This window comes from Plasmopara halstedii, assembly GCF_900000015.1.
Source record: "Plasmopara halstedii genome assembly, contig: Scaffold_3060, whole genome shotgun sequence".
Taxonomy (NCBI): Eukaryota; Oomycota; class Peronosporomycetes; order Peronosporales; family Peronosporaceae; genus Plasmopara; species Plasmopara halstedii.
In genome coordinates this window covers 682,391-693,834 of record NW_020189964.1, presented here as the reverse complement: position 1 = coordinate 693,834, position 11,444 = coordinate 682,391, and positions in this window count along the sequence as shown.

The window sequence follows — 11,444 nt, the reverse complement described above, 5'->3', positions numbered from 1 at the left end:
CAAGAGTAATTATTGCCTTCCCAAGGCTAATTGACTCTTCGGTTTAAATTCAAAACTGTTTTTTTCTATATATTTATCCTGATCTTAAAAGTTTAGATTTTCCTAAATATACTATATATATAGTAATATTTAAATACATGACATAACTACTGGCTACCTAACCTCGAACCGTATTCTTGTTTGGGTGTGGTCACACCATGCACATCTCGTGTGGCACACACCCCTGTTATCAGCGTTCGTGTAACCCCGTTAAAGTTTTGAAATCGCCCACGTAGAAAGCAAGTTGGGTTCGCATTCTCTTCTGATATGGAGAGTTTCTCTTGGCACGATTCAGTAAGGTTACAATATATTATTAACACTTCATGTGTAAGTAAGGTTCTGCCGGCTTTAATTTCATGTCTCATCCGCCTGCCTCGGAATTAGCATTTTGTTTTGGCACATCCTGGTTTACAGTCTTAGCAACACGCACTTCGTACATGATACTCGATCATTTTGAAATTCGATTGTCTAAATTGCAACGATGATGGCCTCGACAACTATCAGCGAATCGACAGCTCCTCATCCACCAAAATCGGAGCCACTTCGTGTTTGCGTCAAGAGGATAAGGGGGTTAACCGGAGGTGTGTCCTGCGTTATTCGATGCCAACTCATTGACTGGGGGTAATATGCTTCAGCACCGCGGTCTACTCACAAAAGAGCTTGTGATGATATCATCCATTATGCAATCAGCGATTTTTGCCTGAGCATTTATCTGAGGATGGTCGGCGGTGGACACTTCCTAACACCACGGAAAAATCTCGAAAGAATTTCGCCGTGAAGGCGGATCTTGATTCAACACAATAGCCAACTGCAAGCCATGTTGTTATAAAATAAAAATAACATCCAGGCTTGAGGCTGCCTATGTTCTGTCAGAATTGGCAGCCGAGCCAAGGGTTTCTATGCCTGTGGCGAGAGTTTTACCCACTGTGATTTGGACGTGCGCACATACGTTCTTACCCACTCATATATGTTTGCGACCAAAACATTTTGTCAGCTAAGTCGTGCGTCATTTCTCTACTCTCACGAAGATACAGTGTGTCTAATGTGCTTTGAGTCCTCATCATGAAATACAAATTTGCGCTGCCTGTCAACTGTGATACGACAGTTATTGAGACAAGTAATAGCGATGCAAAGGCATTCCAAACGCTTTGATAAAGCGACCTCCGAATTAAACAATGTCTACATTTCAAGCCATGAACAGTGCAACCCATGCTGTGTATTACCGGGACGACGGACTCTTCGCATCATTGATACTCGACTTCACCATTGAAACACGCGAAGATTTAGAGTTTACGGGGTCAAAAGCGCGCCCGCCGCTCGTGCTGTTGCATACGTTCGTAGTTTCGTTCTTGCACCGTGACATTGAGGCGGCAAATTTCTTAGTGGATTAAGAAAAAACACTGTCAAACTCACTGACTTTGGCGAATCGCGTCGTTTACCACGAAATCTGGCAGAAACAAACTTCACTAGTGTCAGCAAACCAAAGGTACCTCGGAATTCCCACCATCTTTTTTGTATAATGTACTAAGTAACGAAATATAATCACTTTGTCATTTCTCGCGCAAAATGTGGTGAAGATGACACTGTGCATAATGTGTATAGAAGACAAATGGCTTTGGGCCTAGCGAGTGCAAGCTGAACTCGATAGGGGTGTATATAATAGCTATTAGCTCCTTAGCATGACAGCCTTGTCTAGATAATTCTTAAATTCTGCATAAGCTGGCGAGACTAAAACGTCATGCCAATTGATATCCGCTATCGTAAAAGCGCAACCTCTGACAGGAGAAAGGTCCACAACGACGTCAACTTACCGATTCAGATTTGAAGTACCGAAATTGGGCACGCATAAAACTTTGTTGTACAGGCTTGAAGGCCGCGCCGTCTATTGCATTTCATCATCATATGATGATCATTTTATGAAGATTGCAGGTGACCTATCTAAGCCTCGCCGAGATGGCCAGACAATTTACTTTCTTGAAGCCTTGTTCCGTCCGCAGATCATGCTTCTCAATAAAGTGTTCCAAGGAAGGTTGTTGTCGGCACTGAACACACACGACTACATCGGCAACCAACTGATTCAAGCAAGCTCACCCGAGCACTGCTCGCTAGCATAGAATGGCTTGGTCCACGTTCGATTCCCCACGCTTGATACGAATAGGGACAATACGTCTCAATAAATAGACTCGTACATAGGCAAAATGCGCCGTAAAAAGCCGCATTGCTAGACGATTGAACGTCGCTAGTACGTTACAGTCCCTGTGTCTTGACCTGCCACTCTGGGTGCGTTCAGCTCCTCATACTTGGAGGAGTAATCTTAGGGATTCGTGTTTGTCTTTTGGGTCACGGGAACTGAATTCGATGCAGCCGTCCATGCTTTTCTTCTGCACGTCCCTTGAATTTTCGCCGCTTGTCGTAAGACTATATTAGGTAGAACGGCGGCACTAAGTTAATAAATATATTTTCTTTCGCTAGATCCAGTTCGTGCTTCGCACGTATTGGAAAGGCTCTGGTTTCGGTTGTTATGATAAATCCATTGACGAGTGACACGGGTTTGATTTCAAAAAGCAAATCTAATATCATGAAGCACCACTGATTCTGAGGCATTGCAGCGAGTCTTTTGTTACCGTAAGGTTAGTTTTTTTCAACAAGGAGAATCTTCAACAAGGACTCTTCAACAAGGAGAATCAGAGTTGCCACGTTGTGTATTGCACTTGGTAAATTGCGTCTGTCCGCAATACATAAGCCATCCATGACCAACAATGAGCTCGTCATTTTTTCGGCACCAACAATACCCACTCGGTGATCTAACCGACTCGCGCACGTCCACAAGGAACAACTTTTAAGATTTACGAGAGCTTCTTATCAAAAGTTACAATATCCTTAATGGTTTAGATCAGAGTAAAAGTGCTTGTGTAGCACAAAACCGCGGGCCTTCACTGCTCCGCACGGCGGGCACGTCACTGGAAGTGCCGCTGTCACGGCTTAGTGCTACCGCAAAGGTTTGACAAGGAAGGCGAATCATTGATAACATCAGTACCTGGCCCTTTCATCCACGACTGATAGAGGCCTGCCGTCACAATGGCATGCCCCCGAGAACACAGCACCAATTTGCTTTGAGCCATTTCTACAGATCAAACCGCGACTAGTGATGCACGAAAAACTTGACAGAAAAATCCATTTACTGACGCGCTGTCTCGTTATGCGGGCTGTGATTCACGCTGCAGTCTCGCTCATTGGTATATCGAAGACAAGAACAGCGGCGATTGTGTCTTTTACTGGCATGATAGGTCTGAATTTCATCTCGACGAAGTCAATGCAGTGTTATTTTTAAACAATACCATCATGGGCGCGTAAGCATATTACACTTTGCGCGAGTTTGTGCTAATAATAGAAAAATTTGGCCGCGACCAGGCTGTCGTGTCACGCGCGGACTGATATCGTGTGATATATTACTATGATCGGCTAGTTTCTGACGTACACTAGCTAAAAACGGCGCTTCATCTGTCATCATCTCAATCAATGACGGCTTACGCACTCGGCTTGTCGAGGGTCACCGTGACCGCAAATATAAAGTGGCAAGGATTATACGTTCTTATTGAATTTTGTACACAATGTATTACACCTGCCAGCTGATGCGATTCACCTTTTTCAGTAGCTGCCGGGTCCACACGCCACAAAGATAATCATGATCATATACTCTAGCAATCATTTTAACTGATATAATGAGTTCAAATTTGAAATAGAGGTCTTGTGGCCTGCTAGGTAGGACCAACAGAGGCTTTCGGTAGATTCTTGATGTGCTATGGCCTGGATGCCAATAGGGCATCTAGTATTTTGCCGGCGACAGCATTCCATGCCCTCTTTAGGCGAGCTTCATTTCGTCTGCATCTTAAAATCTTTCATTAATTTCTATACCTGATTAATTGGGTCTCCATCATTGCTGAATTCTGTAATGCCTTTATGACGGCTACACTTCTTAGTAACTTGATAAGTAGACTGTATACATCATTTTTCATAGGTGACAGGTTGGCAGGAAAGGAGAAGGTGCTAAGAAAGGGGATCAAGTCTTGATCGTAGACAATCTTGACAAAGACGAACGTCATGCGCCGTTCGAGAGACAAAATAACCAATCGTGGCTTCTTGTCAATAAAGAAGGCTACAAGACTATAACGGACTTCTGCATCTAGGTTCGTTGCTGAAGATTCTACTTTGTGACCTTCCTTATTTTCACGTCTGAAACGGATTCAACGGTTATTCTCTGAAATCTTGAACTAGCAGCTCGTTTTCAGCCATCAACTATTCTGTTATTGAATGTTTTTACAAAAACAATCCTGTTTATCTTATGCATCAAAGTCAAGTATGGCTTGTTAGCTGCTACGCACGTGCGCTTTTTCCAACAGTCCGGATGGAGGCTATCGTCAAAACTGTCTGCGTTTAAGCGGGAGTAGCGTGTCGGCTCCTCGAACGCACACATCTAGGCACAGTTAAGCTAGCTGGGAGGCCTTGCAGGTGACATGGCCGGGGTAACTGCTCCACGAGCATTAACATTTAACACTGTTTTATTGAGCATGTCAGCCGTCCATATTACGAGGGCCTTCTCTTTATCTGTCGCGCCACGCGTTTTGGCATGTGTCATGACGAATTAGATTCAGGGTTCGTGTTTTTTATGTAGTATATGTGGCAATTGGGTGGCTTGGGACGCTCCTCCTGCAAATTTGATGCGCAAGTAGTTGCACATGCAATTGCGTCCCACACTTGAAATGTACTGCTCAGCTGCACACTATCGTTTTAAACTTATATCTCCATGTTGTCTCAAGCTGATTTCGCACCTATATGACAGTCCGATTATCCACGAATTCGACGCCAGGTTTTGCTAACGATGCGCGAAAGCGGCGTTTTTCAGCGGTCCTTGAGCCCCAACGCTACGATCTCTTTGCCTGACAAATGATAACAGCCGACGCCATTCGTTCCATACTCGTACAAGTTGACACTCAGATCGGTTTAACACTGATAAAGAAATATTCCGAGTTCTGTGAGTGATGTGGGTACTTTGACCAAAAAATGAATTTTGTGCTCGTTTTGGCCGCAATTGGCAAATTTGATCGAGACTTAGCTATGATTAAAAATAGTAATTTGTTTCATGCACTATGTGCGTTATGCGGTTGTGAGCAGATAAAACGTATTCAAATGGAAGAAAATATTTGCATAACAATGGGGTGATACAGGGCTGTTAATTATATTGGGTGTTTAGTTTAGAGCTAGGTCAACAACGAATTGGCGCCTCGATATATCAAATATACACATAATAAGCGCTCATATATCGAACATTTCTGCTACGTCAGATCTTCAACGTCGTTCGATCTCAACGCTATTCACTGGCGAGAGATTGTACACAATTACCGCATCCATTTCTGCGGATGCATGATCGAAGACTCTTTAGTGCGATGCTGGACAATGGAAGGCAACTACGCAAGTGTATCTGCAACGAGTTTACCTCAAAAACCTCTGGCGCGACGGTCCGCATCCAGTGATTGACTTGAGCCGCATTTGACACTAGCTTCCCGAACGATTTTAAAACACGATACGCGCACGATTTTTGTCACGCTTTGATTCGGCAAGTACTAAGCAAGAATATAGTTTTCTATCAAAATTATAGCCAAGGGAGACACGAAGAAGCTCTTGAATTCTAAAGGGCAAAATGCAATCCAAATATTCTAAAGATTATTAGTTCAAACAGATTGCTATCTCCGAGCCACTCATTCCTATGTAACTAGACTAACTATACTTCACTGTATATTAGTGACATCTGCGTAAAACCAAGTACCATACAGAGTACACGAGGGTTTCACTTCAAGTCTACGTGGGTACGACACCAAGTACACATAATGCCAACTGGAAATGTACTGGAAAGATACAAAATACAAATATTTTTGGTTTGGTGACTACCTGCTGCCGTTTAAAACGCTTCGTCGACAACACTACCACAACTCGACTGTCCTTGCCGCTTCAATACCGACTCTGCCTTGAAAAGAACAGGACTGACATGCGAAATACATCTTGGTCGTGACATCCGCCAGAATGTCCAGCTTCGGTAAGCTCAAGAGCAACTTGGCTGTCTTCCACCTTTCCGCATATTAAATTACTGCGATTGTCAAAGTGCTCTGTGCGCTTGGAAAGCTCAGGTTCTGGCTAGGGCAACAGAGTTTGGAAATGCTCTCAATACTGCATTGCTAATTCTCGATTCACATCTCAAAGAGATGAGCTGAGTCAAACTGCTTCCTGCACTGCTTCTAAAAGCCCCATGTACCCAGCTTTTGCTGACGTAGAGCTATCGCGTGCTAATTCTCAAGCTGATGGTTCAACTGTCCATCTAAAAAGTATAGACGCTCTATGCTTCATCTTAACTCCAAAGCACCCGCCTAGTTTGCATCTGGGTACTCTTGATGTTCACGCGTGCAACAGGCTTGAATCTCAGTCACAAAGTTTGCTGTGCCTTTGGATGCATCGAAGGCACGTAACAAAGCTTGCCAATGCACTGGGTGTGGATCCGCCGTAAACTGACTAGAACTCCCAGTGTTGCTGCCAGGTTTGATTGCGTGCCAATCATCAAGTTAATGAGGCATCTCACGGAAAGATCAATACGACACGATTGCATTGCTTTCTTGGTGCTTGCAGCCGCCTTCAAAAATACCATGTTCATCTGTAGATCTGGATCCTGGGGTTTTGATGTGCTCCATCTTAGACTTTTTCAAAATTTCGCTTGTAAACTTCTTCTACCGCATTGAAACCGTAAATGTTGTCGTTTCTTGCTGATTGTATGATTCTGAGAAAGTATTTGTGCTAGCTGATGTTCGTCATTCTCAATCAATCGTTAATACTTGCTCTATATCCTTAAGCATCTTGACACTGCTAATTGCGAGATCAAGTCATAACGTAAGGTGTCGCAAATTCATGTGTTGACCTGAACGCCTCACGTAAATACAATGATCCGATTCACACTGGCTAAACTTTAAGAGCTGCACAAAGTCATCAATTGTCTTGTTCCATATACGATAAGATGCTTTTCTTCATATAGTGACCCCTTTCACTTGCAAATGTGGCCGAGATAGCTTGTACTAACGTATCCAACTGATTGCACCACAAATAAATCTTATCCAAAAACTCAACTGAGAAAGGCAGTCTTAACATTAGCATCTTAACATTGATAATATTTCGCGCTTAAGCTCGATAAGATCCATTGCGACGTAAATTTGGCCATATGAGCAATGGTCTATATATAGTCGATGCTGGACTTCTGTGCGTCCCTTTTGGCTACCAGGCTCACTACAACCACAACAAAAAGCTCGAAGGGCTTCCGCTGAGGCAAATATCCCCTAATATGTGCTGTGCTGAACCTTCGATTTGCCCCCGGAACCTTTGCAGCCGTTCCTATTGGTGATTGTGACCGCTGAACTTTTATGCTTCTCCACTCCTCGCCTTTTTGTTCATCACGAGGTCTTTGTTTTGGTCAATAGCGTTCAACTGCGAATCATCATCCGTTTTCGCTCCATCATAGACGCCTATTGATCATGAGGGTAATCACTACGTTCATCATCAAAGACGTTTTGAAGCATTTGGCGTCGTGACTAACTTGAACGCGACCGCTTTCAATATCTCCAAGCGGTAAACGCTTTGTCAATACGCCCAAATTGACGAAGTCTTGCCGGGACATCAAATTTACTGCGTTTCTTATCAGAAACTATTTCAAAAGCACGACAATAAATTCTTTAAGGTTGCCTACACCGGTTCAAACCTGGAATGTCGACTAATTTTAAGAGTTACTGCGCGTGGGACAACGCTCGAGCAGAATTGGTATTTATGGTAGATTCACACAAGAACGTCTAAGGCAACTTTGCGCGCTACAGCATGTAGCGAGCACACTCGACAAACGTCTATATTCATGCACTCGGCCACCCCATTTAGCTCAAGCATATAAGGCGATGTTAACTCCCGCCCAGACACCAAAGTTGATCACCTCGCTTGATGTACACCCTCCGTCATTATCGCGACGAATAGCTTTCACAACAATTCCAGTCCGTACTTCGACAAATGCAGCAAAATCAGTAAACTTGTTGGCAAGATCAAACTTGTTTTGAAGCAAATACACCATGGTGATATGCAATGACTTATGAATAAACGTGATGAAGTATTACATATTGCTGAATATCATAAGCTGCATTCTGCCACACACAGCTATGTGAAAGACCACCAGAAGTCTGGCAAGACGTTGAAAGAATTCTGACTGATAGCTTGCGCGTGTCTGCTTGCTAAACGCACAGCTGTAACAAGCCCCCAATGCTCACAGATGCGAGCACGATACCAATTCCATAATTCTTTGACGGTAATGTCAAGACTGGGGTAATTTATGTGACCAAGTAAAAGGTGCCAGAGGTACGAGGTGGTATCTCCATGGCGCCCCAACGAGACTGTCACATTAAATCCTTTCATTTCAATCCGTTCTGTGTACAACTAAGAGTCCCGATACCTGTACGCGCACCAAGTTTGTCGCGTAAATCTTTTCTTCACCAAGCATTAATCACATATACAAGTGACAGGCTCAACGTTCTAGGTATATCGTCCAACAAATTCAAAAAAAGATTATACAGGTGCTAAACAGAAGGCATAGCATCTATTTCCCCCGTGGTGTTGTCGCTGTTATGCCAATGTCGATCGCGACCACTGCTCGGACGATGCCGTCATGCGTAAGCTGCACATCAGTCAAAGACATAGCTTTGTGATTTTCCTTGTTCTCTTTCGAGTGCATGCGCCATATGCTGCGTCAAGCCAGAGTCGACAAGCCACACGCAGCTTACTTGGTGGTGCATTCATTTCCACAAGCCAAAAAAGGATTCCCGGCAGAGTAGTCTTCGCGCAGCAGGGATGCCGTAGATCTTTGCTTAGAGGAAGCTTAGCAACGGTCACCGACCTTACGCTCTATACTAGTACCAGTATGAGTGGAGCGGATCACAATTCGCTAACTCCAAGAGTACCCAAAGCCTTAACCCAAGGCAAACACACTCTTCCGTTTAGAATCCAAACTGTACTTATTTTATTTGATTTGCGGCAGAGCCGCCTATATCTAAAACCTTAGGTTTTCCTTATTAAATAGTAAAACATAATTAAAGTGCATAACTACTGGCAGTCCCGCCATGTAGTGGCTTCTTGTTAAGGTGTCGATACACCATTGTGTGGTCACACCTTCTTGTGTAACCCAACCCTTTATACCAGGGTGCGTTACACTTCGCATTGAGCAATGCCTATGCGCTGCGAACGTTGTCGCTCTACATTGTCTCGAACGTGTGCTGGACATTCCGCAACCAGATGCCCATGTCTTCCACATCAGTGTGATGACTGTGAGATCTTCGCTTGCGTCAATGCATTTTACGTCGCCCGCCGTCTGTCATCGAGAGCGCTTGTCAAATGCGAAGCGCCATGAACCATTTTACTTCTAGCGCTTCATGTTCTTGCGTAAAAGACGCATGGACACAAGAATTCACGACAGCGAGTCCAAAATTGACTTCAGAACGGTATACAACACGAATGAATCACTTAAAATTCCAGAAAGCAAGAACACCAACTTGTCATTCGTGACTGAAGCGCCCATCACGTCAAGCTGCTCTTGCTGACTTGCGTGATCGCTTCATTACTTCTGTGATCTTTGCCGTGGAGAATCGACTACGATTGAAGATCTTCTTTTCCAAATCTTCTTCTCTTAGTGGATGAGACTGTGCATCGTACGCTCCAATGACTGACCGCTCCAAAAGCAGCTATAAGTTCAGCACCAACCGGATGATCCTGAAGCTTGCTTTGACTTGCGCTTGTTTGTTGGCTGTCCCAACGAGGTCGTCAAGTTCCTCAACTTAATCTCTCTACTTGTCACGTCCCATAGTCTCTACCCTTTGCAACATCTGCATCTTGAACTTCCACATATGGAAGCTCGTTCTATCGAGCTTGTTGAGTGGTGGCAGCAGAGTCCATGGTAAAGGCGTATTCGACATGGAAGGTAGAGAGTGCAGATGAAGTACGCTTAAGCTCTTGTTGGCAAAAGATCTGTAGCTCACGAAACTCTAAACCACTAATTCTCGTGAAGGGAGACCCCCATTTTCACATATGATTCTTACCAGGCATTAGCACTTGGTGATTTAGTTACTTGCTAAGTCCAAAATTTGCTAAAGATACACTTTCGCCCACGGACAAGCACCTTTGCTGGTGTTAACAAAATGACTGTTCCGGATAAGCTAAATGAAGAGCGCCTCATAAGGAGCATGAGCAATCTCAATCTCAATGCAGAAAAAATTACCATTTTCTTACGCTGAGCTTAAAAAAAACGATCTCTTTCGCAAGTCGTGCGCGCACTCGAATCAAGACGGCGCATGAAGAAATTAAACCACCGATCAAACGTTTAATTTTCTTCTCAAGTTTCTAAGCTCAAAGAAAGACAAACAATTTCGATGGTATTCAAAAATACTGCGATGACTCGCTAGCTGTGGATGACACTTCTTATAATTGTACGTTTTTAGTTAGTCATCCAAAAAATTATGAAGTGAGAAAAAAACTAATACTTGAGACTCAAATTATACTATCAACGAAAAGATGGAACTCCGGAGCGTTCATGACAGACCAAAAGGTGGGTGTGCGATGTGCACTTAAATTTATAACAATATACCAGCAAAGTAGTGGCGTAAGGTCAAACGTGTCTATCGTTTTTTCTTTCGAAGACCTGCTGCATTCTAAGTATAACGACTCCAATTCACAGCTTAAGAATTTCGGGCGAATACAAATGCGTACCTAGGTTATTCTCTCCTTTACTCGAACAAGTGAGTCATCAACGAGGCATTTAACTGAAGCTTGATCATGTCACCTGTCAGCAAGCATTTCGATGGCTTCACTCAATTATTGGCAGTATTTTCACAAGATTTGAAAAACCGAATGCATCCGTTTTGTTTCAGGCTCACCATGGTCACCGTCAAACTAATGAAGGGGCAGCAGCTCTGGCTTCTCAGAAAGCCTTTGCCACGAGATAAAGGTAAAATGACAGCCCTACTACGACGATCATCACGCTACTCCTTGCCAAGTCTATTTTATGGAAGATTGATACATTGCTCGAGTTTTTTTGCAGTAAGAGCGTTGAAGCCACTTCTTTACGCAGGCTAATTTCAATGCTCTCAGTGGCCGTTGCAATGACCGTTACAGCTATTTTGTTCGAAGCCTTAATGCTAATGAAAAGCTACAACAGCTAATCGAACAAATTATAGCCGTTTACTGCCTTCAACATTATAGTAGTGCAGTTTTAAGTCCGTTGTATTTTGATATTCTTGCTGACAGAGCCGTTTAGCAAAATCCCTCGTTGAAATTGAAGACCACTA